This window comes from Pelodiscus sinensis, chromosome 2 (genome assembly GCF_049634645.1).
Source record: "Pelodiscus sinensis isolate JC-2024 chromosome 2, ASM4963464v1, whole genome shotgun sequence".
Lineage (NCBI taxonomy): Eukaryota > Metazoa > Chordata > Testudines > Trionychidae > Pelodiscus > Pelodiscus sinensis.
Window position 1 is genome coordinate 13,022,895 of NC_134712.1, and position 12,221 is coordinate 13,035,115.

At 44.2% G+C, this 12,221-nt stretch overlaps 1 long non-coding RNA gene across 1 annotated transcript in view; it reads left to right on the plus strand.

Annotated features, from left to right (window-relative positions):
- Nucleotides 1-1,155: 1,155 nt before the first annotated feature.
- Nucleotides 1,156-12,221, plus strand: part of LOC106732052 (uncharacterized) — a 92,782-nt gene continuing 81,716 nt past the window's right edge. The window contains exon 1 of the long non-coding RNA XR_001368290.3: nucleotides 1,156-1,291. This is a non-coding gene — a long non-coding RNA (uncharacterized LOC106732052). The remainder of the gene's footprint in view (nucleotides 1,292-12,221) is intronic.

The window sequence follows — 12,221 nt, forward strand, 5'->3', positions numbered from 1 at the left end:
ACCCGTACTGTTCAATATCTTCATCAATGATGTAGATATTGGGATAGAGAGTACGCTTATTAAGTTTGCAGATGATACCAAACTGGGTGGGGTTGCAACTTCTTTGGAGGATAGGGACATAATTCAAAATGACCTTAGCAAGTTAGAGAAATGGTCAGAGGTAAACAGGATGAGGTTTAATAAAGAGAAATGCAAAGTGCTCCACTTAGGAAGGAACAATCAGTTCCATACATACAAGATGGGAAGCGACTGTCTAGGAAGGAGCATGGCGGAAAGGGATCTAGGGGTCATAGTGGACCACAAGTTGAATATGAGCCAACAGTGTGATGCTGTTGCAAAAAAAGCAAATATGATTCTAGGTTGTATCAACAGGTGTGTTGTAAGCAAAACTCGTGAAGTCATTCTGCCGCTCTACTCTGCACTAGTTAGGCCTCAGCTGGAGTACTGTGTCCAGTTCTGGGCGCCACATTTCAAGAAAGATGTGGAGAAATTGGAAAGGGTACAGAGAAGAGCGACAAGAATGATTAAAGGTTTAGAGAACATGACCTATGAAGCCAGGCTTCATGAACTGGGCTTGTTTAGTTTGGAAAAAAGAAGATTAAGGGGGGACATGATAGCGGTTTTCAAATATCTAAAAGGGTGTCACAAGGAGGAAGGAGAAAATTTGTTCCTCTTGGTTTCTGAGGACAGGACAAGGAGTAATGGGCTTAAAGTGCAGCAGGGGAGGTTTAGATTGGACATTAGGAAAAAATTCCTAACTGTCAGGGTGGTCAAATATTGGAATAAATTGCCAAGGGAGGTGGTGGAATCTCCCTCTCTGGAGATATTTAAGAACAGGTTAGATAGACATCTGTCAGGGATGGTGTAGACGGAGCTTGATCCTGCCTTGAGGGCAGGGGGCTGGACTCGATGACCTCTCGAGGTCCCTTCCAGTCCTATTATTCTATGATTCTATGATTCTATATGGTGTATGGAATGCTTTATCATGTTAAATGTGTAAATGGAAAACTATTCAGGGTGTTACCCTCAAAGTCTAGACGATCTACTGTAAACAATCTCCTTTGTTCTTAAGTCTTAGCAGTGGTTGGGCTGAGGAAGTCACATGTCTATCCCAAACGGAAGGGTGAAATGTAGAAACAGAATTCCCAGGGAGAGGAAATCTTTAAAAACAACAGGAAACTAGCAAATTGGGTCTTTGGCCGGTGGGCACACCCAAGGGAAGGAACCAAAGACCTCAGGGGAGGAACAGCCCTGGTTTTGAAGGCTTAACTTGAAAAGAAACAGTTTTAGGGTGAGTTTGTACTGAGTTTATAATACGTTTGTACTGAGGTTTTAGTGTACAATTAGCTAAGCGTTTTCTGTTACTTTAAGTTTGTAATCTACTTTGCTCTGCCTGTTCTCACTTATAACCACTTAAATCCTACTGTTTCTACTTTATAAAATCTCTTTTATTTTCGATCAAGTCCAGTGTAAATAACTGTTACCTGGCGAAAGCAATCAGGCTAAGGCTACACTGTAGCCTTCTTCCAGAAAAGTTTATGAAAATGAATATCGCTATGCTTCATTTGCATAATTAATTAGCAGTCACTTTTGCGCGAGTTTCTGTGCAAAAAGGAGCTGTGTAGATGGTTACTTTTTGCACTAAAACCCCCTCTTGCACAAGAGCCATTCTTCCTGAAAAAATGAGGAAGAACGGCTCTTGCACAGGAGTGGTTTTTTGTGCAAAAAGGAGCCGTCTACACAGCTCCTTTTTGCACAAAAGCCTCTTGCACAAAAGCAGCTGCTAATTAATTATGCAAATGAAGCATGGCGATATTCCACTCCACGCTTCATCTGCATAAGCTTTTCCAGAAGAAGGCTACAGCGTAGCCATAGCCTCAGTGTGTATATTCCCCCTTTCATTGTTAATGGAGGCTCACCTATTTAATTCATTTGAGATTCTGACCCCATTTTGGGAGTTGTATCCCAGGAAGCTGGGCCATAAATTGCATTCTCCTTGTACCCGAAGAGGTTCAGTGTCTGTCCTGCTTCTTGGGGCGGGGGGCATTGATCTCAGCTCTGTGCTTTGGCTGGGTGGGGACCAGGGAGCTAGCCCAGCAGGACAGGGAAGTGAGGAGCCCCAGAGAGCAAGAAGGAGAGTGTCAGTGTTCTTGTCAGGACCCCAGAAAGCACCCCCAAGTGGTCTTCTGTGATCACACCCCATCACAGGGACAAATCCCAAAAATTCAAGGGGCATTTCTCCAGCTTTCAGTACATTCTCTGCTGGCATAATCTTGGGAGATGTAATGCTCATGGTTGCTTGATCACTGTAGTAGATGAACATATCCAGATATGAGACCTTATATTGGTTGAGGGTGTTTCAAAGAATGTCATTAATTAAGTGCTGAAAGGTTAAAGGACACTACTAAATATTCAAAATACCCATACCTACTTCTAAAGGCTATCTTCTACTCAGTCCCTGCCCCAATATGAACTAAATTGTACACTCTTCTAAGATTCATTCTGGTGAACAGCCAGGCTGACCATAGTCAATCCAAAGGCCCAGTAAGTAATAGCAATAGAAATGTAGCCGTGTTAGTCTGGTGTAGCTGAAGCAAAATGCAGGACTATGTAGCACTTTAAAGACTAACAAGATGGTTTATTAGATGATGAGCTTTCGTGAGCCAGACCCACTTCCTCAGTTCCTATAGACAACCACCTAACCTCAAGATGATTCTTACCAACCACCACAGGACATACCACACTAATACCAACCCTGGTACTTTCCCTTGCAACAAACCCCGTTGCCATCTTTGTCCACATATTCATTCTGCTGATACCATTATTGGACCTAACCAAGTGAGTTATAAGATCAAGAACACATATTCCTGCACATCCAGAAATATAATTTATGCTATCATGTGCCGAAAGTCTGCTATGTACATTGGACAAATGTCTCAGACACTTCGCCAAAGGATTAATGCCCACAAAACAGATATCAGACAGGATCACAAAGAAAAAATAATTACTTGCCATTTCAACCAGAAAGGACACTGTCTCAACGACTTAACTACCTGCATTCTGCTACAAAGACCTTTTACATCTGCACTTGAAAGGGAATCCTCTGAACTGTCATTCATGCTAAAATTCGACACTCTCCGGGGGGATTGAACAAAGACCCCAACTACCTTACCCATTACAAAGATAGCTTCCCCAATTATCACCTCTAATACCATTAGCTCACAGACATCTACCTTTCCCCACCTCTAATATCATTAACTCACAGACGATTTGTTCTTTTCATATGTGTTCATTTTTTTTAATTGTATTCTTTGGTATATATGGTTGTGACTATTTTCTTCCACTATTTGATCTGAGGAAGTGGGTCTGGCCCACGAAAGCTCATCATCTAATAAACCATCTTGTTAGTCTTTAAAGTGCTACATAGTCCTGCATTTTGCTTAAGTAATAGCAGTTTGTATTGCATAGAGGTATTTGGTTAAGTATCTTGTAGTACATCTGAAGTCTCAGAGACTTCTTTCTTTTTTAACAAAGAGTACTGGAACACAGATGAAGTCTTTATCCAGAATCTCTTTATGCTGCTAAATCTCACTCATACACAGAATATAGGTGTCAAAAATAGAACTTTAACTCCAGATGGAAGGTTTATGGGACAATTGTAATCACTATGTGGGGATAATATGTGTGCATTTCACTTTTCAAAGGTGTCCAGTAGTCTTTGTATTTTACAGGGAAGCATGATTCATTCTGGAGAGTTGGCATTTCTGTATTCAATAGAATGGTCACTATGTGCAGGGTCCGCTGGATTCTTGGAGCGTGGTTCTTTCACTGAGTTCTAGGGTTCTGGGTTCTTGAACCACGATGAAGTTCTCTCTACAGAAGCTTAAAGAGAGCATCTTGGGACTACAGAATACGGGCTTGTAACTGATTAGTCAGGGTGTTCCCCAAATCAAGGTAGAATGTAGGGAGCTAATAAAATTGAATGGTAGGACTTCCTTGTATTCCCCAATCACCACTACCAAAGGCACAGTCTCCTGAGTAATCAGACTTGATGTCAGTGGAAACCCATCCACTGTTTCAACCACATCGGGGTGGTTTGGGGTGGAACCTGAAGGCCAAGTACCTGGGCTCTGGAAAAATCAATTAAATTATCCTCCACTCCTGAGTAAATCAAGGTCCATTGCACAGTAAAGGTCAATTTCTACTATGGGAAGTAATCTTCAGGAAAATGCATGTCCAAGGGGGAATGGATTATAAAAGTGAGGGGCAAAAACATTGCAGTTTATCTCTCTCTACTCATCTCTCTCTAAGAAAACAAAAGAAACAGTTGTTGGACTTAGGAAGCAGATCCTGGTCTGAGAGTTTGGTCAGCAATGTTACTGGAAACCGGTCATAAGGCACTTCACTTTGAACCAGTTCTAGTTTAAGTTTAGAAAATGGTTTAGCTTTAGTTTTTTCATGTTCAGCCTGAAGTCACATGAAGGGTTACAGCTAGAGCCAAAAGGTGTGTCTACACTCCAGTGTTTTTCCAGAAAAACAATACTTGAGTCCACACTACTACTGAGTTCTTTCGACAAAGTTGAAAGAATGTAGGGGTTTTTCTGATGACGGTAAACCTCTTTCTATGAGGACAAAGCCTTTTTCTGAAAAAGCTTTTCCGGAAAAAGGTGTGTATAGATGTGGAAGAGGGAGTTCTCTCAAAAGAAGAGGCCTCCAAGAAATAACACAGGTGCCCTGGTGTCCACTCCATCCATACTAATCACAACTTACATGCGAGATAGCATCCAATGAATATGGATGCTATCTTTCAAAAAAGCACATCGCTTTTTCGTTGTGCTTTTGCTGTGTGGACGCTCTCTTTCGAAAGAAGCTTTTCTGGAAGATCTCATCCAGCAAAGTCAGTTATGCCAAGTATCAAACCAGAGTTTATAACTGGAATTAGCATGAGAAAGCTGATTCTTGGTACAAGCAAAGTAACAGGAACAAGAACCTTTATTCCTGGGGGACTTCTGTATCACTGTGCAGTGCAGAATTTGCACAGATATTTATGTCCTGCTCAAAATTTCCTTTTCCCTCTGGAGAAATGGGCTACAGAGCATCTGACTGCTACTGTGGGCCAGTGGACCCAGCAGAGCACAACCTCTCAGCTCACAAATAGAAGACACTGCCCCAGAAAGGAAGGATCTGGAGGGTTCTCAGTAGCTGCAGTTCCTGGCACGTTCTGAAGCAAGGAGGAAGCATGCAGGAAACTCCACACACGCCTAGGACCCAGCATCAGGCTGTTTCCCCTTCTGGATTCCTGGGTTCTGGGGAGCAGGGAGTGTGGGTGTCTGGGCTGAGAGGGCTGCGGCTGGGATCTGCAGGGAGGGAATGTGGGGTTCCGGCTCCCCTGACTGTTGTCATGGGAGGTTTCTTTAACACTCTCCTCCTGGAGGAATGTTTGTCTGTGTCAGTATTGGTTCAGGCACAGCTGCTGACAGGAATATTGGAATAAATTACCAAAATTATTGAAGTGCTAATTACATAGAGAGTGTATGACAAATAAAATATGCAGAATTTTAAACTACTGTTCACAGAATTCACCCAGGATTAGACCTTGCTCTCGCATCAGGCCTAGCAACTAGTTGCTCAGACAAGGTGTGGGATGGCAGGCACAGGAAGTTTTATGCTAAGAGGTGACCAATCAATAGTCTGCTGCTAGTCAGGGGATCCCATTGAGTTAGCAGGTGTAGCCTCTGTTGGCAGACACTATCCCATGTCTTGAACCAAGGCCTGGGGCCCGAACAGCTGCTGCATTCTGGCCTCCACCCAATGTCTGCTGAATCCTGATGGACTGAGAAAGCTAGTAGAACCATTGCTTCAGTCAAGGCACCATTCACAGGAGCCTGACCAATCACCCAACTCCACTGCTTGGTCCAACCATGGCATTTAAACCAGAAAAAGGCAAGGAAGTTTGTCTGAGCAACAAGTGTGATTTCCTGTTTTCAGGGCCGGCCCACAACATTTTGGCACCTGAGGCGGGGAGCTCAAATGATGCCCCCATGCCCCATCACTTGGGCCAAAACTTTGAAAGATCTCAATTCTGCCCTCCTTCCTCCAGCACAGAACTCCACCATCTCTGTGCATCTAGAGCTGAGAGAATACATATGCACCAGGCACAATTTTCTACACTCTGGGTCCTAGTGGCGCCCCCCCCCCCCCCCCCCCCCCAGTCTGGCACCTGAGGCGGCCACCTCAGTTCACCTCATGGTAAGGCCAGCCCTGCCTGGTATGGCTGTTTTAGACCCTGCTTATGCTTGCCTCCTGGACCCAACTCTGCTCCTGATTCCTGCTCCGCTCCTGCCTCACCCCTGCTCTCTCTGTGCTTGATCCTTGTCTCTTCTCCCGTTTCTGTTCTTATACCTCATCTCTACTCATGAGGTTCTCTGACCCCAGCCACTGACTTCTGACCCTGACTCTGGCTTAACCTCTGGCTCTGGTAACTAGCAGTTGACTCTGGTATTAACCCTTGTCTTTGTTCCCCCTGGGTGCCTGCTATGTCCACAAGATCTGACTTCTACATGGCAGGAGTCTGCACCCCGTAAAGTGCATCTATATTAACATAACTGTGGTGTAGCCCCCTGGTGTAGGTATGCTGCAAAGGTGTATAAGAGAGAGCTTGTCCCAACACAACTTGCACCAGTATGTGCTGGGTCAGTCGCACTAATGTCAGCCCCATTTTGCACAGGTGCTCTGTGTGACCATTAGGGGTTGGCACTGTCACTAAACTAGTGTGTCTAGACAAGTCTAGATAAGCCCTCGTGTAAATGGCAGTCACCACTCTCCACTGCATGATACTCCTAGAGGATTGGGAAGTTACCTCTTCCCATCTTCACATCCACATCCTTTCCTATCAGACCCTTTCTTAATGCAGTGACTCTGGTTTCCGCCTGAGGAGGTTCCAAGCGCCTTTCTCCTCCTCCCCTGTCTCTTCTTGCTTCCCTTACAGTGACAACAACAAATATGTGGTTCTCATCCTTGCTGCTGTCTTTCCAGGAGGCTCGCATCACTTTCCAAACCCCTCTGCTGCTTCACAAAAAACAGGTTGACAACAAGTTTTCTTTTTCCACCCCTAAATCACAGGACATGGCACGTCCAGCATCCCTTGGGGACCTGGCTGCTCCTGCTAAGCACCACACGGGATGAGCTAGCCAGCCACTGCAGGACTGGCCCTAGCATTACTTGGATTTATCTGCCTTTGGAAATGTCAGACCCAATGACCCTGTTCTCTAGGAAGGCACCCCATGCCACACAGGGAGACAAAGTCCTTTGTGTTTAACCTGTCAGCATGCATGGCTTTGCCGAGAAGCAGGATGTGGTTTTCATTTGGAAGAGGGAGTGCGGTATTTTTTTTTTTTGGTTACTGTGTTCATTTCATACATAGTCTGGTTTTCTTAAGACACAAGGCAGAGGATGCAGTGTGGCTGTAGACGCACCAGTCCCAAGATAACAGAGAGACAAGCTGGGTGAAGTAATATCTTTTATTGGACTACATGATGGAGGAGTCCCTTTGCTCATTCACACTATCACTAAATAGTCCTGAAGAAAACAATCTGGCATCCTTTCTCCCCACCCCCCAATGGCATCATTGCACCCTCAGATGCATCCCTATTTATGTGGGACTCACTGCATTAATTGGACCTGACTCACTTTTCTAACCAGGCCTCTCTGTGCCACTCTGGCAACATCATGGGGAAAAGAACAACTCCCAGAAGTTACCTCAGCCTATGGGGTTTATCTGTCTCCTGCTGCACCCCCATAACCATGGACCGGAATGGGAGGAGTGAGTCCAGGATGGTCTGTGTTCCAGCTATCTTCACCTGGCCCATGGCCCTTAGAAGGACATTGCAGTGAGCTACTGAGAGCAGCCTTAAGGCAGAGCTGAAAATTTGGGGTGTAGCTGTAGTTTAAAACTACCTTTCCCCAGCCCTGCTCCAAGCACAGGAACTGAGGAACACTGAGTCCTCAGCCAGCCCTGGTCCAGGGCCTGCCTCATGTTAAAGCCATTGTACTGCCCCGATCCTTCTCCTATAGATAGCAATGGCAAAACTTTCAATGATATAAGGAGAGAAGGATTGAGCCCTGTTGCCTTAGGGCCCCAATCCTCCAAATTGCCTCCTGAGAGGAGCTGAGTAGCCAACATCTTGCAGGATCAGGCCTTTAAACCATGCTGAGGATAAAAAAGGGGAGGGGATGTGATTATCCACAACAGCACTTTCCCCTGGTTGTGATGCTCCCATTTTTCAAATATTCCCTCTCTGAATCCATTGGGAAACTAGCAAAGTGTAGTGGAGCTTTCACAGTGCACAAATTACTGGCTCTGGGTATGCCGGTATATGACCTTTAGCTAAGCTCTAATAACCAGCTCTCCTGAATAGCACTTATTATATAGTGCCCATTATGAAAGTGTCACCACATGACAGTGTCATAAGGTACAGTGTTTTACGCTGAATAATTTCAGCTTTCTGCAGAAGGCGAATGTTTCCTTTTCACAGGCTCATTCTGAATGGCCTGTACTCACCTCGACTTAGTGTTTCCTGCTCCTGGAAAAGAAAGGTGCTGTACCCCAAAGTTCTAAGAATCTGCAGACTTGTGTAGTCCGGCATTCAGCTGGGGAAAATTGGCTCGAGAGACTCTAGCTGATGATCTGGGCCGGAGCACTGTGCATTTGGTGGCTTGGAATACTTGCAGTGACCAGAAATGTCATGGACTCAACATAAGTTGTTGCTGTGTCAGGGTACGTCTAAACTACATGCCTCTGTCAGCAGAGGCATGTAGATTTGTTTGTTCAGCAAAGGCAAATGAAGCTGCGATTTAAATGATCGCGGCTTCATTTACATTTACATGGCTGCCGCGCTGAGCTGACAAACAGCTGATCAGCTGTTTGTCGGCTCGTGCGCTAGTCTGGACGTTCCCCCTGTCGACATCAAAGCCCTTTGTCGGCAGCCCCGGTAAACCTCATTCCACGAGGAATAATGGGGCTGCCGACAAAGGGCTTTGATGACGACAGGGGGAACGTCCAGACTAGCGCGCGAGCCGACAAACAGCTGATCAGCTGTTTGTCGGCTCAGCGCGGCAGCCATGTAAATGTAAATGAAGCCACGATCATTTAAATCGCGGCTTCATTTGCCTTTGCTGATCTGTCTAATCTACATGCCTCTGCCGACAGAGGCATGTAGTCTAGACACAGCCTCAGAAAGGGAATCTGGCTCTACCATCTATGGACTGGAATATGGCATATTTAAGTTCATGGGAGCTGAGAAACACCACAACCAGTACACAATAGACTTTTACCAAGGAGACAATTCTACTAACTTCCACTAAAGCAGAGAAAATAGTTCATGCAACACAAAAGCACCAATTAACTCCTGAGGCTGAGGAATGCTTACAAGGCATCATTTAGCATACTAACTTCTTGCATACTGCCTGTAAGAGGGGGAAGATAATTTACACTGTGCAACGTTGGGTAATTCAGTCAGGCCTCCCTTTCGGAAGTAAGCTCATGCACACTTCTGCATACCCTTAATTTACACAGAGGTAAGTGTACAAGCAACTCTCCCATGCAGGCAATATCATATACTCCCAGATGTGCAAAATGAGCATGTACAGAAGTGTGCTCATCCCTTTGCTGATCTGAGCTTTAGTTTCTATTTCCCTCTAGTTTCTCCATCTGTAGTCTGATATTTGTCTTAAAGCTTCAACTGCTGGTGTCATGCTATTATGTGGGAATCTTGCTTTAATTTTTAAAAAAAGTTTCTAGTCCTTGTGGTTGCAGAGAAAACTTCGAAAATGTGAACCATAGGGGCATATCTACACTAGGAAATAATTTTGAAATAAGAAGGAATATCGCAGTAAGGGCATGTCTAAACTACATAGATTTTTCAAAAGAGGAAATGCAAATTCCACAGGAATTTGCATATCTTTTTCCGATCGCATTTTCGAAACAGGGTCTTTTGAAAATGAAAGTAGTCTGGACACTTTTTTCCAGAAAAAAACCCTTTTTCAAAAAAACCCCTGCTCTTCCTTAAAAAAGGAGATTTACGTGGTTTTTCAAAAATGGGGTTTTTCTGTTTTTCTCAGTCAGTTTCTGTCTGACCCTGACATGGTCATTCTTCTTTGTATGTGGGAAAACTTTAAAAACAAGGAATAGTCTTGCACTACATTACCGACTAATAAAACATGTAGATGGTATCATGAGCTTTCGTGGGCACCACCCACTTCTTCAGATAGAATCATAGAATCATAGGACTGGAAGGGACCTCGAGAGGTCATCGAGTCCAGCCCCCTGCCCTCAAGGCAGGACCAACCTCCGTCTACACCATCCCTGACAGATGTCTATCTAACCTGTTCTTAAATATCTCCAGAGAGGGAGATTCCACCACCTCCCTTGGCAATTTATTCCAATATTTGACCACCCTGACAGTTAGGAATTTTTTCCTAATGTCCAATCTAAACCTCCCTTGCTGTACTTTAAGCCCATTACTCCTTGTTCTGTCCTCAGAAACCAAGAGGAACAAATTTTCTCCTTCCTCCTTGTGACACCCTTTTAGATATTTGAAAACCGCTATCATGTCCCCCTTTAATCTTCTTTTTTCCAAACTAAACAAGCCCAGTTCATGAAGCCTGGCTTCATAGGTCATGTTCTCTAGACCTTTAATCATTCTCGTCACTCTTCTCTGTACCCTTTCCAATTTCTCCACATCTTTCTTGAAATGTGGCACCCAGAACTGGACACAGTACTCCAGCTGAGGCCTAACTAGTGCAGAGTAGAGCGACAGAATGACTTCACGAGTTTTGCTTACAACATACCTGTTGATACAACCTAGAATCATATTTGCTTTTTTTGCAGCAGCATCACACTGTTGACTCATATTCAACTTGTGGTCCACTATGACCCCTAGATCCTTTTCCGCCATGCTCCTTCCTAGACAGTCGCTTCCCATCTTGTATGTATGGAACTGATTGTTCCTTCCTAAGTGGAGCACTTTGCATTTCTCTTTATTAAACTTCATCCTGTTTACCTCAGACCATTTCTCTAACTTGCTAAGGTCATTTTGAATTATGTCCCTATCCTCCAAAGAAGTTGCAACCCCACCCAGTTTGGTATCATCTGCAAACTTAATAAGCGTACTCTCTAACCCAATATCTACATCATTGATGAACATATTGAACAGTACGGGTCCCAAAACAGACCCTTGCGGAACTCCACTTGTTATCTCTTTCCAGCAGGATTTAGCAGCCTTAACAACAACTCTCTGACTACGGTTATCCAGCCAATTATGCACCCACCTTATCATGGCCCTATCTAAGTTATATTTGCCTAGTTTATCAATAAGAATATCATACGAGACTGTATCAAATGCCTTACTAAAGTCTAGGTATATGACATCCACCGCTTCTCCCTTATCCACAAGGCTCGTTATCCTATCAAAGAAAGCTATCAGATTAGTTTGGCATGACTTGTTCTTCACAAACCCATGCTGGCTATTCCCTATCACTTTATTACCTTCCAAGTGTTTGCATATGATTTCCTTAATTACCCGCTCCATTATCTTCCCTGGGACAGACGTTAAACTGACCGGTCTGTAGTTTCCTGGGTTGTTCTTATTCCCCTTTTTATAGATAGGCACAATATTTGCCCTTTTCCAGTCTTCTGGTATCTCCCCTGTCTTCTATGATTTTTCAAAGATCATAGCTAAAGGCTCAGATACCTCCTCTATCAGCTCCTTGAGTATCCTGGGATGCATTTCATCAGGACCTGGTGACTTGCTGACATCTAACTTTCCTAAGTGATTTTTAACTTGTTCTTTGTGTATCCTATCTTCTAAACTTACCCTCTCTGTGCTTGTATTCACTACGTTAGGCACACCTCCAGACTTCTCGGTGAAGACCAAAACAAAGAAGTCATTGAGCATCTCCACCATTTCCAAGTTTCCTGTTACTGCTTCTTCCTCTTTACTGAGCAGTGGGCCTACCCTGTCCTTGGTCTTCCTCTTGCTTCTAATGTATTTATAAAAGGTCTTCTTGTTTCCCTTTATGCCTGTAGCTAGTTTGATCTCATTTTGTGCCTTTGCCTTTCTAATCTTGCCCCTGCATTCCCGTGTTGCTTGCCTATATTCATCCTTTGGATGAATGGCAATTCATCTGAAGAAGTGGGTGGTGCTCACGAAAGCTCATGATAC